Source organism: Anopheles moucheti, unplaced genomic scaffold (genome assembly GCF_943734755.1).
Source record: "Anopheles moucheti unplaced genomic scaffold, idAnoMoucSN_F20_07 scaffold_38_ctg1, whole genome shotgun sequence".
Lineage (NCBI taxonomy): Eukaryota > Metazoa > Arthropoda > Insecta > Diptera > Culicidae > Anopheles > Anopheles moucheti.
In genome coordinates this window covers 410602-433729 of record NW_026453613.1, presented here as the reverse complement: position 1 = coordinate 433729, position 23128 = coordinate 410602, and the positions used below count along the sequence as shown (strand labels likewise).

The 23128-nt window shown below is 41.6% G+C and overlaps 1 pseudogene; it reads left to right on the top strand.

The window, feature by feature from the left end:
* The first annotated feature begins 1342 nt into the window (after window positions 1-1342).
* On the top strand, window positions 1343-4641 carry LOC128309162 (uncharacterized; annotated as a pseudogene).
* The last annotated feature ends 18487 nt before the right edge of the window (window positions 4642-23128 follow it).

Sequence of the window (23128 nt, the reverse complement as noted above, 5' to 3'; positions counted from 1 at the left end):
CACCTGCCTGACGTCCCGAGCTGTCCACTTAGAAATTACCAATTTCCACAATACTCCATCGCTCGGCGCGAAAAACTCTAAGGGATGATCAACGATTGCGGAACGAACTTTATTGGATCGGCCCGTGAACTGGAAGAGGCGATTGGGCTATGAACCACGACGCATTGATGGTTGAATTCACCGATCCCGAGATGAAATGGAGCTTCAACCTGTGGCGTGACACTCAGGATCTCACGCGAGCTACCTGCGAGTAGCAAACCAGATAGCGTAAACTATCACTCGATCGTAACGATCCCGTTCGGGTAATCCCGAACGGAACAAACTGCACTATCGTGCATCCAATAAAGCAAGACGAAGCTCTCTTCTATTTTCGACTGCAAACCCAACGGACGTAAGTTTGATCTCCCGCAACATCCGAAGCTAAATTAGTACGCCATAACTGGTGACCCCGAACGCGAAAATCCGAAAAGTGAAGTTTCGATCATATACAAATTACAACCGTGTAATTTTGTACAAAGTAATTCCGCGTACAATCGTGAACATTTTCGTCGCGTAGTTCGCATAAATCGTAAATTCTTTCGCGTCGCGTGTGCCGCGTTTTTTTTTGCGTAATCTACAAAGAGACGATGACTGATCCCGTACCAGTAGCCGAGATCATGCCGAAGCAAGAAGATACAGAAAGCGCAAAATCAGTCGCTAAAATCCGTTTCCCAGATTTCGACCACGAAGTCATTGAAACCTGGTTCGTGTGCTTAGAAGCAGCATTCTACGTGAACAGCGTGCTTTCGGATAAGCACAGGTTCAACGCGGTTGATAGTAGCACTCGGCACCCGCGCAAAATTTTTTCACCCCGCCATCGCTAAGTGCAACAAGTCTGCCTTGGCCGACCGATACGAAACCCTAAAAAAATCGATCATTGATTTTTATCTGCCGTCGGAAAATCAACGCCTTACAAGTTTGCTCTCCGGCGTTTCGCTTGGCGATCGGAAGCCAAGATGCGCAGAATGGGAGGAGAAGGATGTTCCGATAGCGTCCTGTGTAATATCTGGCTACGCGCATTACCGACCACCGTCCGCTCTATCATCGCTGCCATGCCATCCGCATCGCTTGACGATCAAGCCAACGTAGCCGATAAAATTCTGGAAGCGCCCACCAACGCCGTCTGCACCGTGAGTGAAACCGATGCACCCGCAACCGCCTGCGGTTTAGAAGCCCGCATCGATGCTCTCTCTCGTCCTCTAGACGAAGTTTTATCCGTTCGATCAGCTGATCGATACCCGTATGCAGACCGCAACACATACAGAGATTCCCGTTCCAGACAGCGACCTTCACCTAGCCAGCCATGGGGCCAACGAACTGCCAGCACCACGCGTCCACGAACACCATCACGAGGTCCACGCCGTTGGATATGTTGGTTCCACTATCGCCATGGTAACAAGGCTGAGAAATGTGAGAAGGAACACTCCAACGATCCGAATACTAAATGCATTTTTTTTGGAGAACATCTGCCGGTTTACTCCCGAAAAAAGTAGTGCGTTTTTCTCTCCGCGCTGATCCCGATCGTACCATACTCACCAACCCAAGAAAGCCCGCTAGCACCAGCTACAACGCATCCTCTCAGCAACTCGCACGCAGCAGCGGCTCACTTCCACACGCTAGCACCACGCTAAACACCACCAACACCAGCATCAAGCTGAACCCCGGTAAGGCCGAAATCATCGAACGCATCTACGTGAACGACAGCAGAACCAACAACAGATTCCTGATCGACACCGGCGCTGAGATTTCAGTCATACCACCGTCCTACAAGGATAGAATGAACCCGATGCCAGCCAGAAAACTCTTCGCCGCAAACGGTAGCTCAATCGGTACGTACGGCACTAAAAATCTAACCCTAGATATCGGTCTTAACCAGCCATGCAAGTGGCCGTTTACCATAGCGGATGTAGATTCACACATTATCGGAGCCGATTTTTTAAAACATTTCGATTTACTGGTAGATATAAAACGCAACAAGCTTATCAAAAACAAACCGGTTATCACTAACACTCTACCAGCCCACGTAGCCGCATGTAGTTCAAACGAGAGTTTTTCACACCTTCTAAAAGAATTTGAAGATATTACCGTTCTCGACAACAAGCGCAAACCGGTCAACACAAACGATAGGCATCAAATTATTACCACCGGCCCACCTGTCTTCTGTCGCCCTCGTCGTTTGGACCCAGAAAGATTGCGCGAAGCAAAAACGGAAGTCGATTTCTTGGTAAAAAATGGTATTTGCAAACCATCTAAGAGCTGTTGGGCACGCCCTTTGCACCTTGTTAAAAAACCGGACGGGAAGTGGAGACCCTGTGGGGATTACAGGAGCCTAAATGCAATTACCGTGCCTGATCGTTACCCCGTTCCCCACATCCAAGATTTTTCAACGATATTGTTCAACAAAAAAATATTTTCATGCATTGATCTGCAACGTGCATACCACCAAATCCCCGTCGCTCCCGAAGATATACCGAAAACCGCAATTGCAACACCATTCGGGTTATTTGAATTCAATTTCATGACGTTTGGCCTTCGAAACGCGGGTCAAACCTTGCAACGGCACTTGCATTTCATCCTTGGGGAGTTAGATTTCGTTTTTCCTTATGTGGATGATCTATGCGTCGCATCGGAAGACGAAGAACAACACCGGAAACATTTACGAATGGTATTCGAACGCCTACGACAAAACGGACTAACCATTAAACCCGAAAAAAGCCAAATTGGTCGTACAGATTTCGAATTTCTCAGTCATCATATAAGCGCAAAAGGCATTAAACCGAAGCCAAGTAAAGTGCAGGCAATTCTCGACTTCCCGAAACCAGTCGTGGCCAGACAAATGAAACGTTTCCTTGGCACTATAAATTTTTACCGTCGTTTTATACCGCACGCAGCTGAAAGCCAACACATTTTACACGCTATGATAAACGGTAACATTAAAAACGACTCAACGTTACTTATATGGGATGAAAATAGCACGAAAGCTTTCGAAAAATGCAAACACGACCTAGCACACGCAGCATTGTTAGCACATCCTTCGCCAAATGCAAAGCTCGCCTTAGACGTTGATGCTTCCAGTCAAGCTATAGGAGCTGCACTCAACCAACTAACCGCCAAAGGAATCGAACCACTGCTTTCTTCTCAAAGAAGTTAACGCCCGCATTACAGAAGACAAGCACATACGACCGCGAACTGTATGCTATTTACGAATCGATCAAGCACTTTAAGGACCTTTTGGAAGCTCGCGAATTTATAGTGTACACCGATCACAAGCCACTAACTACAGCATTCCACCAAAAACTTGAAAATGCCAACCCCACCCAACAACGAAGACTGCTTTTCATCAGTGAATACACCACCGACATACGACACGTTGCCGGCAAACACAACCTGGTTGCAGACATGCTAAGCCGAATCGATTCCATTAGCGCACAGATCGATTATCACCACATCGCTGAAGCACAACAAACCGATAACGAACTACAAGAGTATTTAACAAAACCTCCGAAAACAACCGCACTGATATTGAAAGCACTAACCATACCGAACTCTACTAAACCGATCTTTTGCGACATTTCGACAGGAAAAATTCGACCCTTCGTTCCTAAAACACACAGAGCACTGATCATCTCTAAACTACACAACTTGTCGCATCCCGGGATAAGAGGAACAACTGATTTGGTATCGCAACGTTTTGTATGACCATCGATACGAAAGGAGTGCAAAGCGTTTGTGGAAAGATGTATTGAATGCCAAAAAAACAAAATCACACGCCACAACAAGTCGCCCATCATCACTATAGCCACACCGAACGCACGTTTCACACACTTGCATATGGATTTAATCGGCCCACTACCACCATCAGAAGGAAATGCGTACTGTTTGACAATTATCGACAAATTTACGCGTTGGCCTGAGGTTGTACCTATCCCGAACATTACCGCCGAGACCGTTGCACGAGCCTTCATCACCGGATGGATATCAAGATTTGGTGTTCCTGCTAAAGTTACGACCGACCTAGGTAGACAATTCGAATCGGAGTTGTTTCGCTCGCTGTCCTCAACTCTAGGTATCGACCACCTTAGAACAACACCTTACCACCCCCAATCCAACGGCCAGATAGAAAGAATGCACCGCCAGTTGAAAACCGCGATCCTTTGCCACAAAAATTCACGATGGACCGAATCACTGCCAATTGTGCTACTTGGTATGCGTTCCAGCATAAAAGAAGATATTGGCGCAACTACTGCAGAGCTCACTTATGGAACGACACTACGACTGCCTGGTGAATTTTTCGACGAATCAAAGACGACATCAAATGCGACACCCGTTTTCGTAGCGAACCTTAAGCAAACCATGGCATCACTGAAACCATCGCCGCAATCGAATCACAACACGAGGGAAAAGACGTACATCCAAAAACAGCTGCAATCATGTTCCCACGTTTTTGTTCGCATCGACGCCGTGAAACCTGCCTTAACTCCACCTTATGATGGTCCGTTCAAGGTGTTAAGACGTAATAAGAAATCTTTTATTTTAGACATCAAAGGTAGGAAGTGCGAAATCTCCATCGACCGCCTCAAAACAGCCATCTATGACGAAAAGCCAGTGATCCTACAGACCGACTCACCCAAAGAGGCTAACGAAGGAACGACCAAACACCCTGATGGAAAGCCTGCCGACCCAATCGATCCTCGAAGACCTGTCCAGCAGACGCGATATGGCAGAAAAATTTATCTTCCTGATAAATTTTAAATAAAAAGGGAAGTGATGTGGCGTGACACTCAGGATCTCACGCGAGCTACCTGCGAGTAGCAAACCAGATAGCGTAAACTATCACCCGATCGTAACGATCCCGTTCGGGTAATCCCGATCGGAACAAACTGCACTATCGTGCATCCAATAAAGCAAGACGAAGCTCTCTTCTATTTTCGACTGCAAACCCAACGGACGTAAGTTTGATCTCCCGCAACATCCGAAGCTAAATTAGTACCCCATAAACCCACCAGGCACTCTACATTTCGGTGGATGCTGGGAGAGGCTGGTTCGATCTGTAAAAAGGGTCGTGGGTCGGTTCGCTGATGTCAACGTTTACGAAGAGTGAGCTGATCGTTAATTCGCGACCACTAACTTACGTACGATGAGATGGACACCCCTGTAACACCAAATCATCTAATGCTCGGAAGCTCAGATGGCAGCAAGCCGCCCGCTGTATTTTCCGATGGTGGTGCGGCCATGAAATCAGCCTGGTTAACAGTTCAACGTAACGCGGTGTTCTGGAAACGATGAGTAGCCTACTACCTTTCCATGTTGACTCGTCGTTCGAAGTGGTTTGAGCAGGCGCGACCGATCCAAGTGGGCGATATAGTTATCATCGTGGACAATCGTTTACTGCGTAACAGTTTCCCGAAAGAACGGGTGATCGAAGTGGTTAGAGCAACGTAGGTTGTGAAGTTGAAACGAAACTCACGCCATACTACTGAAGGAGAAAATTTATTCAGAGCTCCATTACAAAATGGAAGAACAAAAAGAAAAGAGGATTACCAAGCTGAATGAAACAAAAGAAGAACCTATTGGCCTTTCGGAAGGAGAAACCATGTTTTGCGGAAATGAAACAATTTGAAACACCGCTATAAAGCGCTATAAAGAATTCGAATATTAGAAGATAAAGACGTGAACTCTATAGATGATTGTGGTAGAAAATACCATAAAGAAAAACTAAGACGAAAATGAATTAATTAAACTCATTTTTGAACCATGCATAATACGCGGAAATTTTGTTAGAGTTAGATAGGTAAAGAAAAACGAACTTCAATATTAGAAAGAATGTGATATTTTTAAGAATTTAATTATATCGTTTTAAGAAAAAAAAAGAACCACTAGCTAAACTTCATAGAAAACTACAAAGATAAGACATCACACCCGAATATGCTGGACTAGCTGCATACGTTGTAACCCCAAAGTGCCGAGGACGACACTTTTCAACCCCCCCGAGAAGTTATGACCAGACGCGATCACGCAGTGTGATCTTGTTTCACGCCTGTGTTAGTGCAGTAGATGCTATCATACAGCTCTAACATCTGCTGTCACCTTCGGTTAGATCGGTATCAGCGTATATCGGTGTATCGGAATCAAACGTGAAACACGCATTTCGCTCAACAAATATCTGTGGTTCCATACTTATATCTATAAACTACCAAACTACCAACGTAGTACCAAGTATTATAATGAAAAATTAATATAAACATATTGGGTCTATCTACTCAAAACAAATGGTCATATTGAAAACGCAAGACGAACAACAAGGCGAAAACATCGATTTATGTCGCAGATCAAATGAGATGACAGAAGAATAAGTATGATCCCATTTGATTTGCGCTCCGTAGAAGATAGAAGTGGTAAAAAAATTTGGCATTTGAATTATTTATAACCACATATGTCATCAACGCGTTGCTTATTGCTAACCGTTCTTACGGAACAAACGACAACGCGTTATAATGGTACAATAAACAGCCAGTTTTTGTACAAAACAAAGCAACCCACTCATAAAACAAGAAAATTTTGTAACATATTTTACACTTCTATTTACGACATAGTTGGATGAAAATCAGAGCGAAACGTAACAAAAAAAAGTTTCCACGCATTATAATGCATGCTCACAAACACCACATTTGTGTTTCATTAGCTTCTATACAGCACATTGGAATGTAAAGTTGTCAGATCTATATTTGTGTTTCACTAAGAATTTAAACCAACACGAAAATCAAAGTTTTCCCCTTTCGAACAATAATTTTCCGGACAGACATTGTTTGCAGCCCCAAAACATTCTGTATCCTATAACAGATCAATCGAGTAGTCTTTTAACAGTTTTGTGTGATACGGCTAGGCGGTGCTATTGGCATCACTTAAATTGGGGTGATGTGGCGCTGAGCATGTTAAACGTTACTGTAATATAGCTACGATGGTTTACTTGATGAGTAGATTGATAAAGGTTCGACGTGGTTGAAAAAAGGGACTATCGTCATCATCATAGTTTGAAAGCCATAGATATACATCGATGTTTGTACTCACTGCGTAATAGTGTGTGGCGAACACGTAATGTTTGTCGTGTCTATATTTTATTCAATCCCTACAATGAAAGATATTAACATTAAGCTTAAAAAACACGCCAATCAATTGGTCACACAATCTACTTACCTCTGTCTGGATTATACTCTATCAGTCAGAAGAATATAATCCTTGAAGCAAACACCAAACTACTAACGCTTGCTTTCCACACTACGTTTAATTCCTCACATTCGTTTAATAATGGCACTGTGTATAGCATTTCCGGCCATCGCCGTTCTTCATACAAGGAAAAAATGTCCTATGAATAATTGGTACATACGTTATTGTGAAGACGATTTAAGGCAGTGATGATTTAATAACATATGAATATAGCTTATTAAACAATTACCTCCTTTTACCACCGAGCACCACCACTTGAAAGAAAACACTCGTTGCTAAAGGTAGGTTTTGTATCGCAGCCCTGCGCTGAATCGGTCAAATGACGAATTGATTAGCAGTAGCACCACATTGATGAGAGCACGTAACACCACATAACACTTGCAAATGTGTACACTATCAAACTTTTTAGCACTTTTAGCAGTACGGCCTGGCCGTTCTTCGAGTAAAACACCGATTGATTGGATATAAAAGCATCGATTCGGTTCACAACACCACGCAACAACTAGCACAATTTCACATCACTTGCGACATTTTGACAGCACAATGATTTTCCATTTTTCAATCGTAACACATCCATACATCCTCGTGCATCAGACGATTGACTGTTGAAGAGTTGCCAAATATCCCTAAATTGTAAACATCGATCCGGACGTTTCGAAAAACATTCGAATATAAGTTCGACAACGAAAAATTAATATCTTCCATAAGAATGCACTATGGGCAAATATGCCATTTCAATCAAATTTCGGGATAAATTATGTATTGAAGGAGTTTTGGTAAAAGAATTTTGGGTGAAAGATATTCGGGTGAGAGATATTTGGGTAAAAGACGTTTGTAGTCCCCTCCCCCATAGGGTTCGAAGCTACCCTGAAACGTTTCAGGCACATCTATTGGTAGTTCGGTCATATGGTGTGACAAATTAGATGTCAACATGGTTTGTTTACATTTATGTTTTTAATATATATCGGCGGTTTAACCTTTAAGTAGGCAACCGGATTCCCGGGTATTTTTTCAACTTTAAACTGCAATTACTTTTGATTCATTGCTTGTATTGACCTGAAAATTTTTGTAGTCTCCCAACTTTTTATATCCGATTTTTTGGTGCATAAATTGTAATTTTCAACAAGCAATATGTATTTTATTTTGATTTATTTTAAACTTTACTACGTTAGTTGGCAACCAGCAAATATATAACATGTCGCTTTCCATTGCTAAAAAATAATATTAAAACAGTTTTAAGTACACATTTGGTAATTATCACAATATTTTGATACACAAATACATACAATTAAAGGGTGCCAGAGCTTTAATCGATTTTAACAGTAGCAATTTGTCGGAGCAAAAATTAATTTTTCGGAGGAAAAAGTTAATTTATCGGAGGAAAAAATTAATTTTTCTGAGGAAAAAATTAATTCAATCTGTCAAAAAAATTAATTATAATCGTCATGTAAACACACGGAAACGCTTGTGAAAGCTGTGGTAAATTCAGAAGAAGCAAGAAAGAAGAAGGGAAAATACGAAAACTGTCCACAAATCAACCGGTGTTTTTCAAAACAACTGTGTTGCGAACGCGAACAAACCCACCTGGCAAAATCCCACCCATACATATACAAAACCTTCTCAATAATTTCTCAATACCTTCGCGAAAGGCGTCGTTATTGAGAAGGTTTTGAACATGTGTGCGTGTTCGTGTCCCTCCGGCGTTCGTGTCCTCTTCGGGTATCGAGACACTTCCCATATGACATTTCCCGAAGTTTGCGTTTGGTTTTTGCTGTACGGACACGAAATTTAGCGCGTTTGCTCTGGTGTTGGTGTCGAATTTACCGTATCGAGCAATACGAATCCGTTTTTTTACTCAATTTTGTCAATGTGTAGTGGCAATTGCAACCGCGATCGGAAAAGATCGAGAGTGAAAGAAGAACACACTCATGCACACAGTCCGTGAGGCCGTCGGTAAATGTTGTGCTCAGCTGTGGTGAAGCAGCTTGCAAGATGGACGCTTGTAAGTCGGCCGTGGAGTAGTGAAATATTAGTGCATCATGTTGCATAAGGTAAGATCAAGTGTAAGATAATGTTTGGGACCTTTTCTAATATCATTTTTTTCTGGTTCCTTGTGTTTCAGACGACGATTCCAGGAGCGACCGACGGCGTCATTGGAAGCGTCATCCGCACAGTCATGTGCACAGCGAAGGAAGGCTGCTTTCGTACAGCCGTAATAGTGAAAATTTTTGTTCGTTCATTTCTTGGTATTGGTTGTTCAAAGTGCAGTGAAAATAGTGTGAAAGTGATGTAACAAATATTTTTATAATAAAAATAAAGTTAAATATTTCTTGTTGCAAGTGTTGGGTATCGACTGTGTTTCCTTCGTCGCCTAACAGAACGAAAGAAATGGAAGGGAAAACTAACACTAACACATGGAAAGAACCCACCTGGCAAAATCCCACCCATACATATACAAAACCTTCTCAATAATTTCTCAATACCTTCGCGAAAGGCGTCGTTATTGAGAAGCTTTGGACCTGTGTGCGTGTTCGTGTCCCTCCGGCGTTCGTGTCCTCTTCGGGTATTGGGACATTTCTTTCCATGTGTTAGTGTTAGTTTTCCCTTCCATTTCTTTCGTTCTGTTAGGCGACGAAGGAAACACAGTCGATACCCAACACTTGCAACAAGAAATATTTAACTTTATTTTTATTATAAAAATATTTGTTACATCACTTTCACACTATTTTCACTGCACTTTGAACAACCAATACCAAGAAATGAACGAACAAAAATTTTCACTATTACGGCTGTACGAAAGCAGCCTTCCTTCGCTGTGCACATGACTGTGCGGATGACGCTTCCAATGACGCCGTCGGTCGCTCCTGGAATCGTCGTCTGAAACACAAGGAACCAGAAAAAAATGATATTAGAAAAGGTCCCAAACATTATCTTACACTTTATCTTACCTTATGCAACATGATGCACTAATATTTCACTACTCCACGGCCGACTTACAAGCGTCCATCTTGCAAGCTGCTTCACCACAGCTGAGCACAACATTTACCGACGGCCTCACGGACTGTGTGCATGAGTGTGTTCTTCTTTCACTCTCGATCTTTTCCGATCGCGGTTGCAATTGCCACTACACATTGACAAAATTGAGTAAAAAAACGGATTCGTATTGCTCGATACGGTAAATTCGACACCAACACCAGAGCAAACGCGCTAAATTTCGTGTCCGTACAGCAAAAACCGAACGCAAACTTCGGGAAATGTCATATGGGAAGTGTCTCGATACCCGAAGAGGACACGAACGCCGGAGGGACACGAACACGCACACATGTTCAAAACCTTCTCAATAACGACGCCTTTCGCGAAGGTATTGAGAAATTATTGAGAAGGTTTTGTATATGTATGGGTGGGATTTTGCCAGGTGGGTTTGTTCGCGTTCGCAACACAGTTGTTTTGAAAAACACCGGTTGATTTGTGGACAGTTTTCGTATTTTCCCTTCTTCTTTCTTGCTTCTTCTGAATTTACCACAGCTTTCACAAGCGTTTCCGTGTGTTTACATGACGATTATAATTAATTTTTTTGACAGATTGAATTAATTTTTTCCTCAGAAAAATTAATTTTTTCCTCCGATAAATTAACTTTTTCCTCCGAAAAATTAATTTTTGCTCCGACAAATTGCTACTGTTAAAATCGATTAAAGCTCTGGCACCCTTTAATTGTATGTATTTGTGTATCAAAATATTGTGATAATTACCAAATGTGTACTTAAAACTGTTTTAATATTATTTTTTAGCAATGGAAAGCGACATGTTATATATTTGCTGGTTGCCAACTTACGTAGTAAAGTTTAAAATAAATCAAAATAAAATACATATTGCTTGTTGAAAATTACAATTTATGCACCAAAAAATCGGATATAAAAAGTTGGGAGACTACAAAAATTTTCAGGTCAATACAAGCAATGAATCAAAAGTAATTGCAGTTTAAAGTTGAAAAAATACCCGGGAATCCGGTTGCCTACTTAAAGGTTAAACCGCCGATATATATTAAAAACATAAATGTAAACAAACCATGTTGACATCTAATTTGTCACACCATATGACCGAACCACCAATAGATGTGCCTGAAACGTTTCAGGGTAGCTTCGAACCCTATGGGGGAGGGGACTACAAACGTCTTTTACCCAAATATCTCTCACCCGAATATCTTTCACCCAAAATTCTTTTACCAAAACTCCTTCAATACATAATTTATCCCGAAATTTGATTGAAATGGCATATTTGCCCATAGTGCATTCTTATGGAAGATATTAATTTTTCGTTGTCGAACTTATATTCGAATGTTTTTCGAAACGTCCGGATCGATGTTTACAATTTAGGGATATTTGGCAACTCTTCAACAGTCAATCGTCTGATGCACGAGGATGTATGGATGTGTTACGATTGAAAAATGGAAAATCATTGTGCTGTCAAAATGTCGCAAGTGATGTGAAATTGTGCTAGTTGTTGCGTGGTGTTGTGAACCGAATCGATGCTTTTATATCCAATCAATCGGTGTTTTACTCGAAGAACGGCCAGGCCGTACTGCTAAAAGTGCTAAAAAGTTTGATAGTGTACACATTTGCAAGTGTTATGTGGTGTTACGTGCTCTCATCAATGTGGTGCTACTGCTAATCAATTCGTCATTTGACCGATTCAGCGCAGGGCTGCGATACAAAACCTACCTTTAGCAACGAGTGTTTTCTTTCAAGTGGTGGTGCTCGGTGGTAAAAGGAGGTAATTGTTTAATAAGCTATATTCATATGTTATTAAATCATCACTGCCTTAAATCGTCTTCACAATAACGTATGTACCAATTATTCATAGGACATTTTTTCCTTGTATGAAGAACGGCGATGGCCGGAAATGCTATACACAGTGCCATTATTAAACGAATGTGAGGAATTAAACGTAGTGTGGAAAGCAAGCGTTAGTAGTTTGGTGTTTGCTTCAAGGATTATATTCTTCTGACTGATAGAGTATAATCCAGATAGAGGTAAGTAGATTGTGTGACCAATTGATTGGCGTGTTTTTTAAGCTTAATGTTAATATCTTTCATTGTAGGGATTGAATAAAATATAGACACGACAAACATTACGTGTTCGCCACACACTATTACGCAGTGAGTACAAACATCGATGTATATCTATGGCTTTCAAACTATGATGATGACGATAGTCCCTTTTTTCAACCACGTCGAACCTTTATCAATCTACTCATCAAGTAAACCATCGTAGCTATATTACAGTAACGTTTAACATGCTCAGCGCCACATCACCCCAATTTAAGTGATGCCAATAGCACCGCCTAGCCGTATCACACAAAACTGTTAAAAGACTACTCGATTGATCTGTTATAGGATACAGAATGTTTTGGGGCTGCAAACAATGTCTGTCCGGAAAATTATTGTTCGAAAGGGGAAAACTTTGATTTTCGTGTTGGTTTAAATTCTTAGTGAAACACAAATATAGATCTGACAACTTTACATTCCAATGTGCTGTATAGAAGCTAATGAAACACAAATGTGGTGTTTGTGAGCATGCATTATAATGCGTGGAAACTTTTTTTTGTTACGTTTCGCTCTGATTTTCATCCAACTATGTCGTAAATAGAAGTGTAAAATATGTTACAAAATTTTCTTGTTTTATGAGTGGGTTGCTTTGTTTTGTACAAAAACTGGCTGTTTATTGTACCATTATAACGCGTTGTCGTTTGTTCCGTAAGAACGGTTAGCAATAAGCAACGCGTTGATGACATATGTGGTTATAAATAATTCAAATGCCAAATTTTTTTACCACTTCTATCTTCTACGGAGCGCAAATCAAATGGGATCATACTTATTCTTCTGTCATCTCATTTGATCTGCGACATAAATCGATGTTTTCGCCTTGTTGTTCGTCTTGCGTTTTCAATATGACCATTTGTTTTGAGTAGATAGACCCAATATGTTTATATTAATTTTTCATTATAATACTTGGTACTACGTTGGTAGTTTGGTAGTTTATAGATATAAGTATGGAACCACAGATATTTGTTGAGCGAAATGCGTGTTTCACGTTTGATTCCGATACACCGATATACGCTGATACCGATCTAACCGAAGGTGACAGCAGATGTTAGAGCTGTATGATAGCATCTACTGCACTAACACAGGCGTGAAACAAGATCACACTGCGTGATCGCGTCTGGTCATAACTTCTCGGGGGGGTTGAAAAGTGTCGTCCTCGGCACTTTGGGGTTACAACGTATGCAGCTAGTCCAGCATATTCGGGTGTGATGTCTTATCTTTGTAGTTTTCTATGAAGTTTAGCTAGTGGTTCTTTTTTTTTCTTAAAACGATATAATTAAATTCTTAAAAATATGACATTCTTTATAATATTGAAGTTCGTTTTTCTTTACCTATCTAACTCTAACAAAATTTCCGCGTATTATGCATGGTTCAAAAATGAGTTTAACTAATTCATTTTCGTCTTAGTTTTTCTTTATGGTATTTTCTACCACAATCATCTATAGAGTTCACGTCTTTATCTTCTAATATTCGAATTCTTTATAGCGCTTTATAGCGGTGTTTCAAATTGTTTCATTTCCGCAAAAACATGGTTTCTCCTTCCGAAAGGCCAATAGGTTCTTCTCTTGTTTCATTCAGCTTGGTAATCCTCTTTTCTTTTTGTTCTTCCATTTTGTAATGGAGCTCTGAATAAATTTTCTCCTTTAGTAGTATGCGCTCTTCGGCATTTCATGGTATCGGTTGATCATTTCTAAGACCGCGAAGCAGTTCATTTGGCGTGAGTTTCGTTTCAACTTCACAACCTACGTTGCTCGAACCACTTCCATCACCAAACCAAACGATTGTCCACGATGATAACTATATCGCCCACTTGGATCGGTCGCGCCTGCTCAAACCACTTCGAACGACGAGTCAACATGGAAAGGTAGTAGGCTACTCATCGTTTCCAGAACACCGCGTTACGTTGAACTGTTAACCAGGCTGATTTCATGGCCGTACCACCATCGGAAAATACAGCGGGCGGCTTGCTGCCATCTGAGATTCCGAGTAATAGATGATTTGGTGTTACAGGGGTGTCCATATCATCGTACGTAAGTTAGTGGTCGCGAATTAACGATCAGCTCACTCTTCGTAAACGTTGACATCAGCGAACCGACCCACGACCCTTTTTACAGATCGAACCAGCCTCTCCCAGCATCCACCGAAATGTAGAGTGCCTGGTGGGTTGAAGCTCCATTTTATCTCGGGATCGGTGAATTCAACCATCAATGCGTCGTGGTCCATAGTCCAATCGCCTCTTCCAGTTCACGGGTCGGTCCAATAAAGTTCGTTCCGCAATCGCTGATCATCCCTAAGAGTTTTTCGCGCCGAGCGATGGAGTATTGTGGAAATTGGTAATTTCTAAGTGGACAGCTCGGGACGTCAGGCAGGTGAAAATAACACCCTACCTTTTCTCCACTAGTCTATCCACTAGTCCTTTCTGCCTACGGCCACCAGGAGGGGTCCAAAGTAGTCTATTCCTGTAAACGAAAATGCTCGTTGGCCGACTGCAACCCGTTGAGGTGGAATGTTTAAATGGTGTGGCTCCATTTATCTGGCATCGCTGACAGGATTGACGCATCCGTTTGTACTCACCCAAAATACAAGGGATATGATACCGTGTAGTGTTTGTATCGTTCGTGGTAGTCGAAAATTAGCAAGTTTATTTCTCACGCGTACAAGTTCGTCTGTATTCATCGGATCATAACGGTGTCATAACGATTATCAGCCTGCGCAAGTTCTTTTTGAGTTAACGGGCCCCCTAAAACGAGATCCTTTCGAATAGCACGGCGAATGTTAGAGACAAACCTTACCACGTATCCGATATCCGTATCAGATCCGGTACTTTCCTCCACTCCGAGCAAACCCATGGGGTCATAGACACTTATTAAGATATGGAACAGATTTCGCTTAGTTATACTCATCGTTCCCTGTTGTATTTTCTCGATGAATTATCTGGAGAGACGGAAGGTGAAAGTATCGGATCCCGTGTCCCACCGCATACCAAAGACCTTTTCCGTTGCTAGACCATACGGGGTATAGACCTACGTCGATACCCTTATGTTGTTCTGTCTGTGTTTGGAGCTGGTTCACTACCGCCATCGAATTGGATACCCAATTTCGTATCTCGAACCCTCCGCATGCGTGTACATACCGGACTTTTTTCGCAAGAGTTACAGCTTTTTCTTCCGTCTCCAAGCTTGCCAGCATGTCGTCTACGTAGTGTTTATCTCTGATACATTTTGCCGCGCGCGTATACTGCTTCTCGTGTCGCTTCGCGTTTTGATTCGCTACGAACTGCGCGCTACTTGGGGAAGACGCTGCACCAAACGTCATCACCATGGCCGCGTATATTGTCGGGAAGCTGCATGGCTCGTCACCATCCCAAAAGATCATCTGGCTTCTCTGGTCCTCTTTTCATCATCACCTGATGAAACATTTCACGAATGTCTCCGACGACTGCGATGTGTTGTTCTCTGAAATTGAAAAGAACAGACAGGAGCCCGGCAAGCAAGTCGGGTCCCGGTAGCAAGAAGGAATTAAGGCTGACTCCACTCACCTTGGCCGCTGCGTCAAAAACTATACGAATCTTCCCCGGTTCTTCCGGATTTGTCACCGGAAATATGGGTAGAAACCAGTCGTTTAGCTGATTGATTTCCATTTCAGTCGCTGTCAGACGCCGGAAATAGCCGTTCTCTATGTCGTCGTTCATTTTAGCATTAACCGCGTCAGTTAATTCCGGAATTTTCGCCATATTCTTTTTCAGAATCACGTGTCGTTTCAATGCAGCTCTGTTTTACGGCAAGCAAATGTCGTCGTGCTTCCACAGCAGCCCCGTGACGAATCGGTTGCCTTGTAGTTTTGTTTCCTTGTTGAGTATCTTTAATGCACGTTCGTCGTCCTTCGATTTAAACGGATGTGGAAGCTTTGTAATACCGAGGGAGTTGTTATGTTTCTTTCTAGCCGAGTAATCAAGTTGTCACTTGTCTGGATGTCGAGCACTAATCCTGCGCAGCGCTCACTGCGCTTCCTTTTTATTACCGCTCATCTATTCACTCATCACTCATGGCATCTCATGAGAGATGTTATACCGCGGTCTATGCAGGTCAAGCTCTATAACACGCCCTATCTTTTTTTTTTACAAAAATTTCTTAATCCTATTTTTGTGTATGAGTTCAGTAGTATTTCCTATTTTTAGTTCTACATTAGGATCGCAATCTCTTATGATTGTGTAAGGTCCTGCGAATTGTTGATCCAATTTATTGGCTGTCTCTTTCTTGACTAAGCACTTAGCTCCTGGCTCTAATTCCTTGGCCTTACACGATTTGTCGTACTTGGATTTAACAAGATGTTTATTGTTTATGATCCTTTCTCTAACTTCTCTGTGTGAAATAGTCAATTTCGCTTGAAGGGTTTTTACATAATTGTCCAGATCGTAAAAATTTCTCTTTTACGGCTTTCCAAATAGTTTGTGGGTAAGTTCGGTAGCCTTCCGTATAGCAGGAAGAATGGCGTATAATCAGTTGCAGAATGCACAGTATTGTTATATGCGAATTCATAAAATTGGACCCATTCCTTCCATTTCCCATTCCTTACAATTTTTGACCATGTTTCGCACATCCGTATCTATGCCCTTCCAAGTATATCGTTGTTTAATAGTTTTTAACATTCTATTTATTCCTGCATGTCCCGCTGTAGGCAGGATATGATGATCGTTCATGATTAACAACTTTTACTCTTTTTCATTTTCTTTTATGATCTTTATATCTTTTCCCATAACCATGATTTTGGGCAGATTCCTCATGTTGAGCAATTTTATGCTTTCAATTAGTTTTTTCGTTTTTTCGTCATTCTTTCTTATCACTAGTATCACCTCCTTTCCTACTTGATTTTTGAATTTTATGATTTCGAGTAATATTCTCCGTAGATGAATAATACTTTGTGTTGGAGGGATTTTTATTTGTTCATTGGTTATCCTAACTTCCTTATTTTCTGGACAAATCGTAAGCTCTACGAATACAGTTTTGGGTGCTGGCAGATCAGTTTTCGGTATTGAATTTTCTTCTAATATCTTTTTTGTTTCCGATCTAGTTGAAATTAACGTTATGTCATGATTCATAGCTTTAAGTTCGCTGCTTGACATTCGAGAAAGCGCATCAGCCACCACGTTGTCCGTTCCCTTGGTGTACTGAATTTCGAAATCGAATTCCTCTAGTGCTAGCCGGAATTTCGTGAGTCTGCTTGATGGATCAGTCATTGTAAATAAGTAAACAAGAGGCCTATGATCAGTAAAAATATCAAAAGTTTTGCCAAACAGGTAAGGTCGAAAATGTTTTGTAGCCCACACCACTGCAAGCAACTCTTTCTCGATGGTGCCATAGTTCAACTCTGCCTTATTCAGAGCTCTGCTAGCAAATGCGATGGGCTTCCCATTACTATTTTGTAAAACTGCTCCAATGGCTTTCCCCGAGGCGTCGGTATGTAATACAAATCTGTTGCTTTCGCTAAAATCTGGAAAGTCTAATAGTGGTGGATTCATAAATTGCTGTTTGAGCGTGTTGAATGATCGCTCACACTCGTCAGTCCATACAAAAGGAACATCTTTTCTTGTAAGCTCATTAAGGGGCATACAAGTTCTAGCAAAATTCTGTATGTGTTTCCTGTAGTAATTTGCGAATGCCACGAAACGCTTCACTTGATCTGCGTTGGCTGGTACCTGCCAATTTTTAATGCAGTCAACCTTTGCTGGATCGGGTTTTATCCCTACATTAGAAATGTAGTGACCCAGGTAGACTAATTCCTTTTTCAGAAAATGGCACTTCTCAGGGTTCAATTTGAGGTTGACTGATTGTAATCTAGTAAAAGTAGCAATCAAGTTTTTATTATGTTCTTGAATAGTTTCTCCAAAAACAATAATATCGTCAAGGTAAACTAAACATTGTTCTTGATTCAATCCGGATAATGCAATTGTCATAAGGCGTGAAAAAGTTGAGGGACTGATTTTCAACCCCATAGGCAATCTCGTCATTTGGAATTGACCCGTTGCTGTGGTAAACGCTGTAATTGGACGGTCTTCTTTTTTTAACTGAACTTGATAATAACCCTGGGATAAATCCAGATGCGAAAAATATTTTGCACCGGCTAACGAGTCAATCACTTCTTCAATATTGGGCAGTGGGAATTTATCGTCCTGAATTACTGAGTTAACTTTTCGATAATCCACAACTAGTCGCCATTTCTTTTTGTCGTTTGCCGATTTCTTAGGTACCAATAGAATAGGACTATTCCATTCGGACTGAGCGGGCTCGATAATGTTTTCCTTCAGCATTTTATTAACTAGTTTTTCAGTTTCATTTTTCTGGTAGTAAGGTAATCGATACTGTTTCGAATAGCTTGGTGCCATGTGAGGTTTTGCTTTTAAAGACGCTTGCAGACAACTAGAAGCCTTAAGAGTATCAGTGCTGAGACAAAATATGTCGTTGAATTTTAAACAAAGTTTGGAAATCATTTGTTTTTCGCTATCAACGAGATGTGCCAAATTTAACTCCCGTAGAAGCTGTTTGCCACGTTGAGAACTAATTGTTTGTGGTTTAAATTCAATTATGTCATAACTTTCAGCGGACTGAATTGTTGGTTGAAATGTTTTGATAAAAAATGGTTTATTGGAAAAATTGATTATTTTTACAGGAAGCTTTCCATTGTAAGGTTTTGCTATGCTATTGGCTACAAAGACATGTTCCGATATTTGTTCGTTTAGTATTACACACATTTCGGTAGCTTCTGTATCAACGTATGCAATTATTTCAGTTCTTGAAGGTATGTATAAATTGTTATAATAGTTCGGCGGAGTAAAAGAAATAGTCATGTTGGCAAAATCAAATTTTGCTTTAAATTGCTTTAAAAAATTCGTTCCAATTAATCCATTTATATCAGTTGGTAAATCGTTTAGTACATGAAAACGAATAGGATAATTGATAGTATCAATAGTTATTTTTGTGTCAATCCATCCTACTGCATGAGAATTTCCATTAAGACCTCTTACAATGAAATTAGTATGAGGATTTATATATATATTGTTAGGGATACACCGTCGCGCAATAATGCAGCACGATGCTCCGCTATCGATAATAAATTGAAATCTGTTAGAAAAAAGGTAACCGAATATTTTTACAGTTCTAATAATATCAAAATCAACGAAATAAATCGATCAAATTTACATCTTCAGCCCCATCGGTTGACGCATGATCAGCTGAAAAATTTTCGTGCCGATGTGAGGTACTTGTTTGGCTGGTTAGGGGTATACGATGGTTTTCCGCGATGCATTCCGCTATTCTCTCTATTATTTCCCCGTTGGTATCGATAACCAGTTGGTCGTCGATAACTACCTCGATTTGGCATGGACGGTCTTCCATTCCAACTAACTGGTCTGTGATTCCACATTGCTTCGTGTCTATCCTCTTTGTTTTCAAATTCGGAGGAGCATTCCAAAGCATCGGAAATAGCTTTGCTTAATGTAGGAGGATTTCGTGCCTTTAGAAAAAATTGTGTAGTTGGATCGGTCAATCCTGCAATAAACGCTCTAATTGTGGTTGATTCCACGATCGTTTTCGCAGCCCCTTCCGAAGCAAAATTCCCCGCCGTAACATGGGACGCGGCTAGCTTGGCAGACAAAGCCTCTATTTCTGATCCATACTCCGCAATATCACGCTTCCCTTGCTTCTTTGTTTCCATTTCTCGCTCCACCGCCAAGGGTGTCATTTTTACCGAAAATTATTCTTTTAATAGCTTAAGCGCTTCCTCGACTGTCTTTGCAGGGGTAATAACACCATGGGCTACGCCTGTTAATGTGGTTCTTAAAAATGTCAAAAAATGGCCTTCGTCTACTCCTTCTGAATACTCCCTGAACAATTCAACACTTTCTATGTAATTAGCTAAATGTTTCGTGTTGCCATCATATGGCTTGATGAGTTTTACTGCTAAATGTAAATCAAGCTTTGGTGTTGCCATGATTGGTTCGTTGTTACTTTCTGTTGTTACTGTTGACAATACCGAAGGTTTCACCGCCTTGCACGCCAATTCTGTACTCACCTTTTTATTCGTTCTTCTTTTGCACCCGACGATTGTCCGTTTCCTATCATCCACAGCGCTGCTTATTGTTTTCATCCAGCTGCGATGTTTGTTGTGTTAATTTTCAGGAACTATACTGGACTGCACACGATTGTCTTGTATTGTCTTGTCTTAACAGGAACAGACAAGATATTGATCCAAACCGCACGTTTCGCCTTGACAGGAACAAACAGCATATGCGATCCACACCGCACGACTCGTCTTAACAGGAACAAAAATGTTATTCGATCCACGCAGCTCGTCTCGTCTTCACAGGAATAACACTATAGTTGATTGTTTGCGACTTACGGCGTCGAAAAAATTACGAGCGCCGAATTATGTTGTCCACCCCATCTGGCAGAGGGAACTCACGACGCTCAAAAAATCATGCGACTAGAGCATCGACGTTCGTGTGACTAGTCGAAGTTAGTCGCATGATTTTTCCGAAAAAAACCGAAGCAACCCGAACGTTTGACCTCGCGCGATCCGATGGTCGATCCGATCGCGATCCGAATATTGCTCGAATGATTGAGCTCCCGAACCATTGGGATCCGAAAATTGCTCGCATGATTGAGATCCCGATCGTTCGACGCTCGCCACTGCTGCACACTATTGTACGCGCACGTTTGACCGCACCAATACGGTTCAATTTCGGTTTCGCTTTTACCGTTTCTTTCGCAGCGTTCTTTAGCGGAAGGGGGGGTCCAGCTCTTCCATTGCGTGGCGATATTTCACACAGAAAAAGCCATTCATTTTCGGCATTTTCGGCATATTCGGATCCATTTTGATCACTAATCACTACAATAATAATATCACTATAATATAAATTAAAACCCCGGACATGCACATATCTCACTTTTTAAACCTATATTTCACCAAACTGTTAGGAACACTTGAACGTACCGGCATGCGAATCGTGTTGTAAGTGTCGTTCTTCTAGTCTGAATCTATCGCGTTAAAATCGTTCCCGCACTTATACCACAAACCAATCCTTCGTTTCCGATGCAACACACAACTTCTTCTTTCATTTTTTAGCTCTTTGCTTAAAATGACACGATCGTGTGGAACAAAAGGAAAAAAATGTTCGAGAATGTGCTCGGATCGTTCGGACCTGCTAATTTTGCACTAACACATATATAGAAGTGCTCCACGCGGCTCCCGAGCGGCCGAAAGCGCTCAATTAGAGCGAGAGGAAACGATGAAAAAACGAGAGGTCAATATGAAAAAGTCGGTTTTTGCCAGATGGGACACTAACGGTACTAATCAACGCGCGCACACCTTGATTCGAGAAAATAGCAGACACGCTCACTCACGCATACAAGCACAGAGTCTCGAAAGAAATCGCCTCGGCCTATGATTTATCGGTCGGTTTATGTTCGGGGTATCACGAACGATTTTGGGAAACTTAACCCAAAATGCCACTTTCTATAACAAATTTTTACTTTGTAGCGGGCACCCGGATCGTTCTTGTGATCGATACGCGCGATACTTGTACACCGGAAAACGCTTAGGAACTGTTGGGATATTTTCCTGCTTCGTCCTCGTTCTTCGTACGGCACCAGTTCTTGATTTCTTTTTTTAATTGTCACTCTGACCACTTCCGGCCTTGTTCTTACACGGCCTTATCTGTTAACCTGGTCACTGTGCACTTGCTATTACCATCTTCGGTTGCGCGATTTTAAAACGGGATAGTTGCTACTTTTTTTCTATTAGATTTTCAAGGCTCCTGGCAGGATCGCCATGTTATGTTTCTTTCTAGCCGAGTAATCAAGTTGTCACTTGTCTGGATGTCGAGCACTAATCCTGCGCAGCGCTCACTGCGCTTCCTTTTTATTACCGCTCATCTATTCACTCATCACTCATGGCATCTCATGAGAGATGTTATACCGCGGTCTATGCAGGTCAAGCTCTATAACAGAGTTCAGCGAGAAAAAAGCCTTGGCTTCGGCTGTCAGCGAGGTATCTATATTATCTTCACAGCTGCAAATATGGAAACTTTTGTGACCACTGGCCGTGTTAACAGTAGTAATCGGGCAGGGTCTGTACATGGTCCAGCCCAAGCGTGTTTTCGTAACGTTCTCCAATGGCCGCACATCGTTCGACTGGGACTGGACTTTCGACAGCTCGTGCATGGGAGCGCCTAGATACTCACCGGAAATCCACACTGATAGTTGCACTGACTCCGGTTCCTCTCTCGTAGTGTCTCCTGTCCATTTGAGACCTAATGGTCGTGAGTTCCCCTTCAAGCTTAACTCTGTTTTTAGAATATGGTCGATGAACGTTGCAGAAGATCCTTCGTCGAGAAAAAAGCGAACGTTTTGACGTTTTGAATGACTTCCCGTCTTTCACATGTACCGTAATCGGTACATATCGAAACACACTTAATCGTTAGAGCTGGAGTGTGTCAGGCAGTGATCATTCGCTTCGTTCACTGCACTAAGAGCGTTATGCAGCAGCTTATGATGCATCGCCTTGCAACCGTTCAGGCCACAGATAATCTTGAGGTGGCACCATCCCCTATGAAATTTAAGAAACTTACGACACAACTTACGGTCTCGTACGTGTTTCTTCCGGGCAGCAACAGTCATCCCTTTCGAGCTGAGTCGATCAGCTCTCGCCGTCGGCATGGTCTTCACTTTGTTTATCAGGTTTTCCACAATCTCTTCAGGTCTCGCAAAT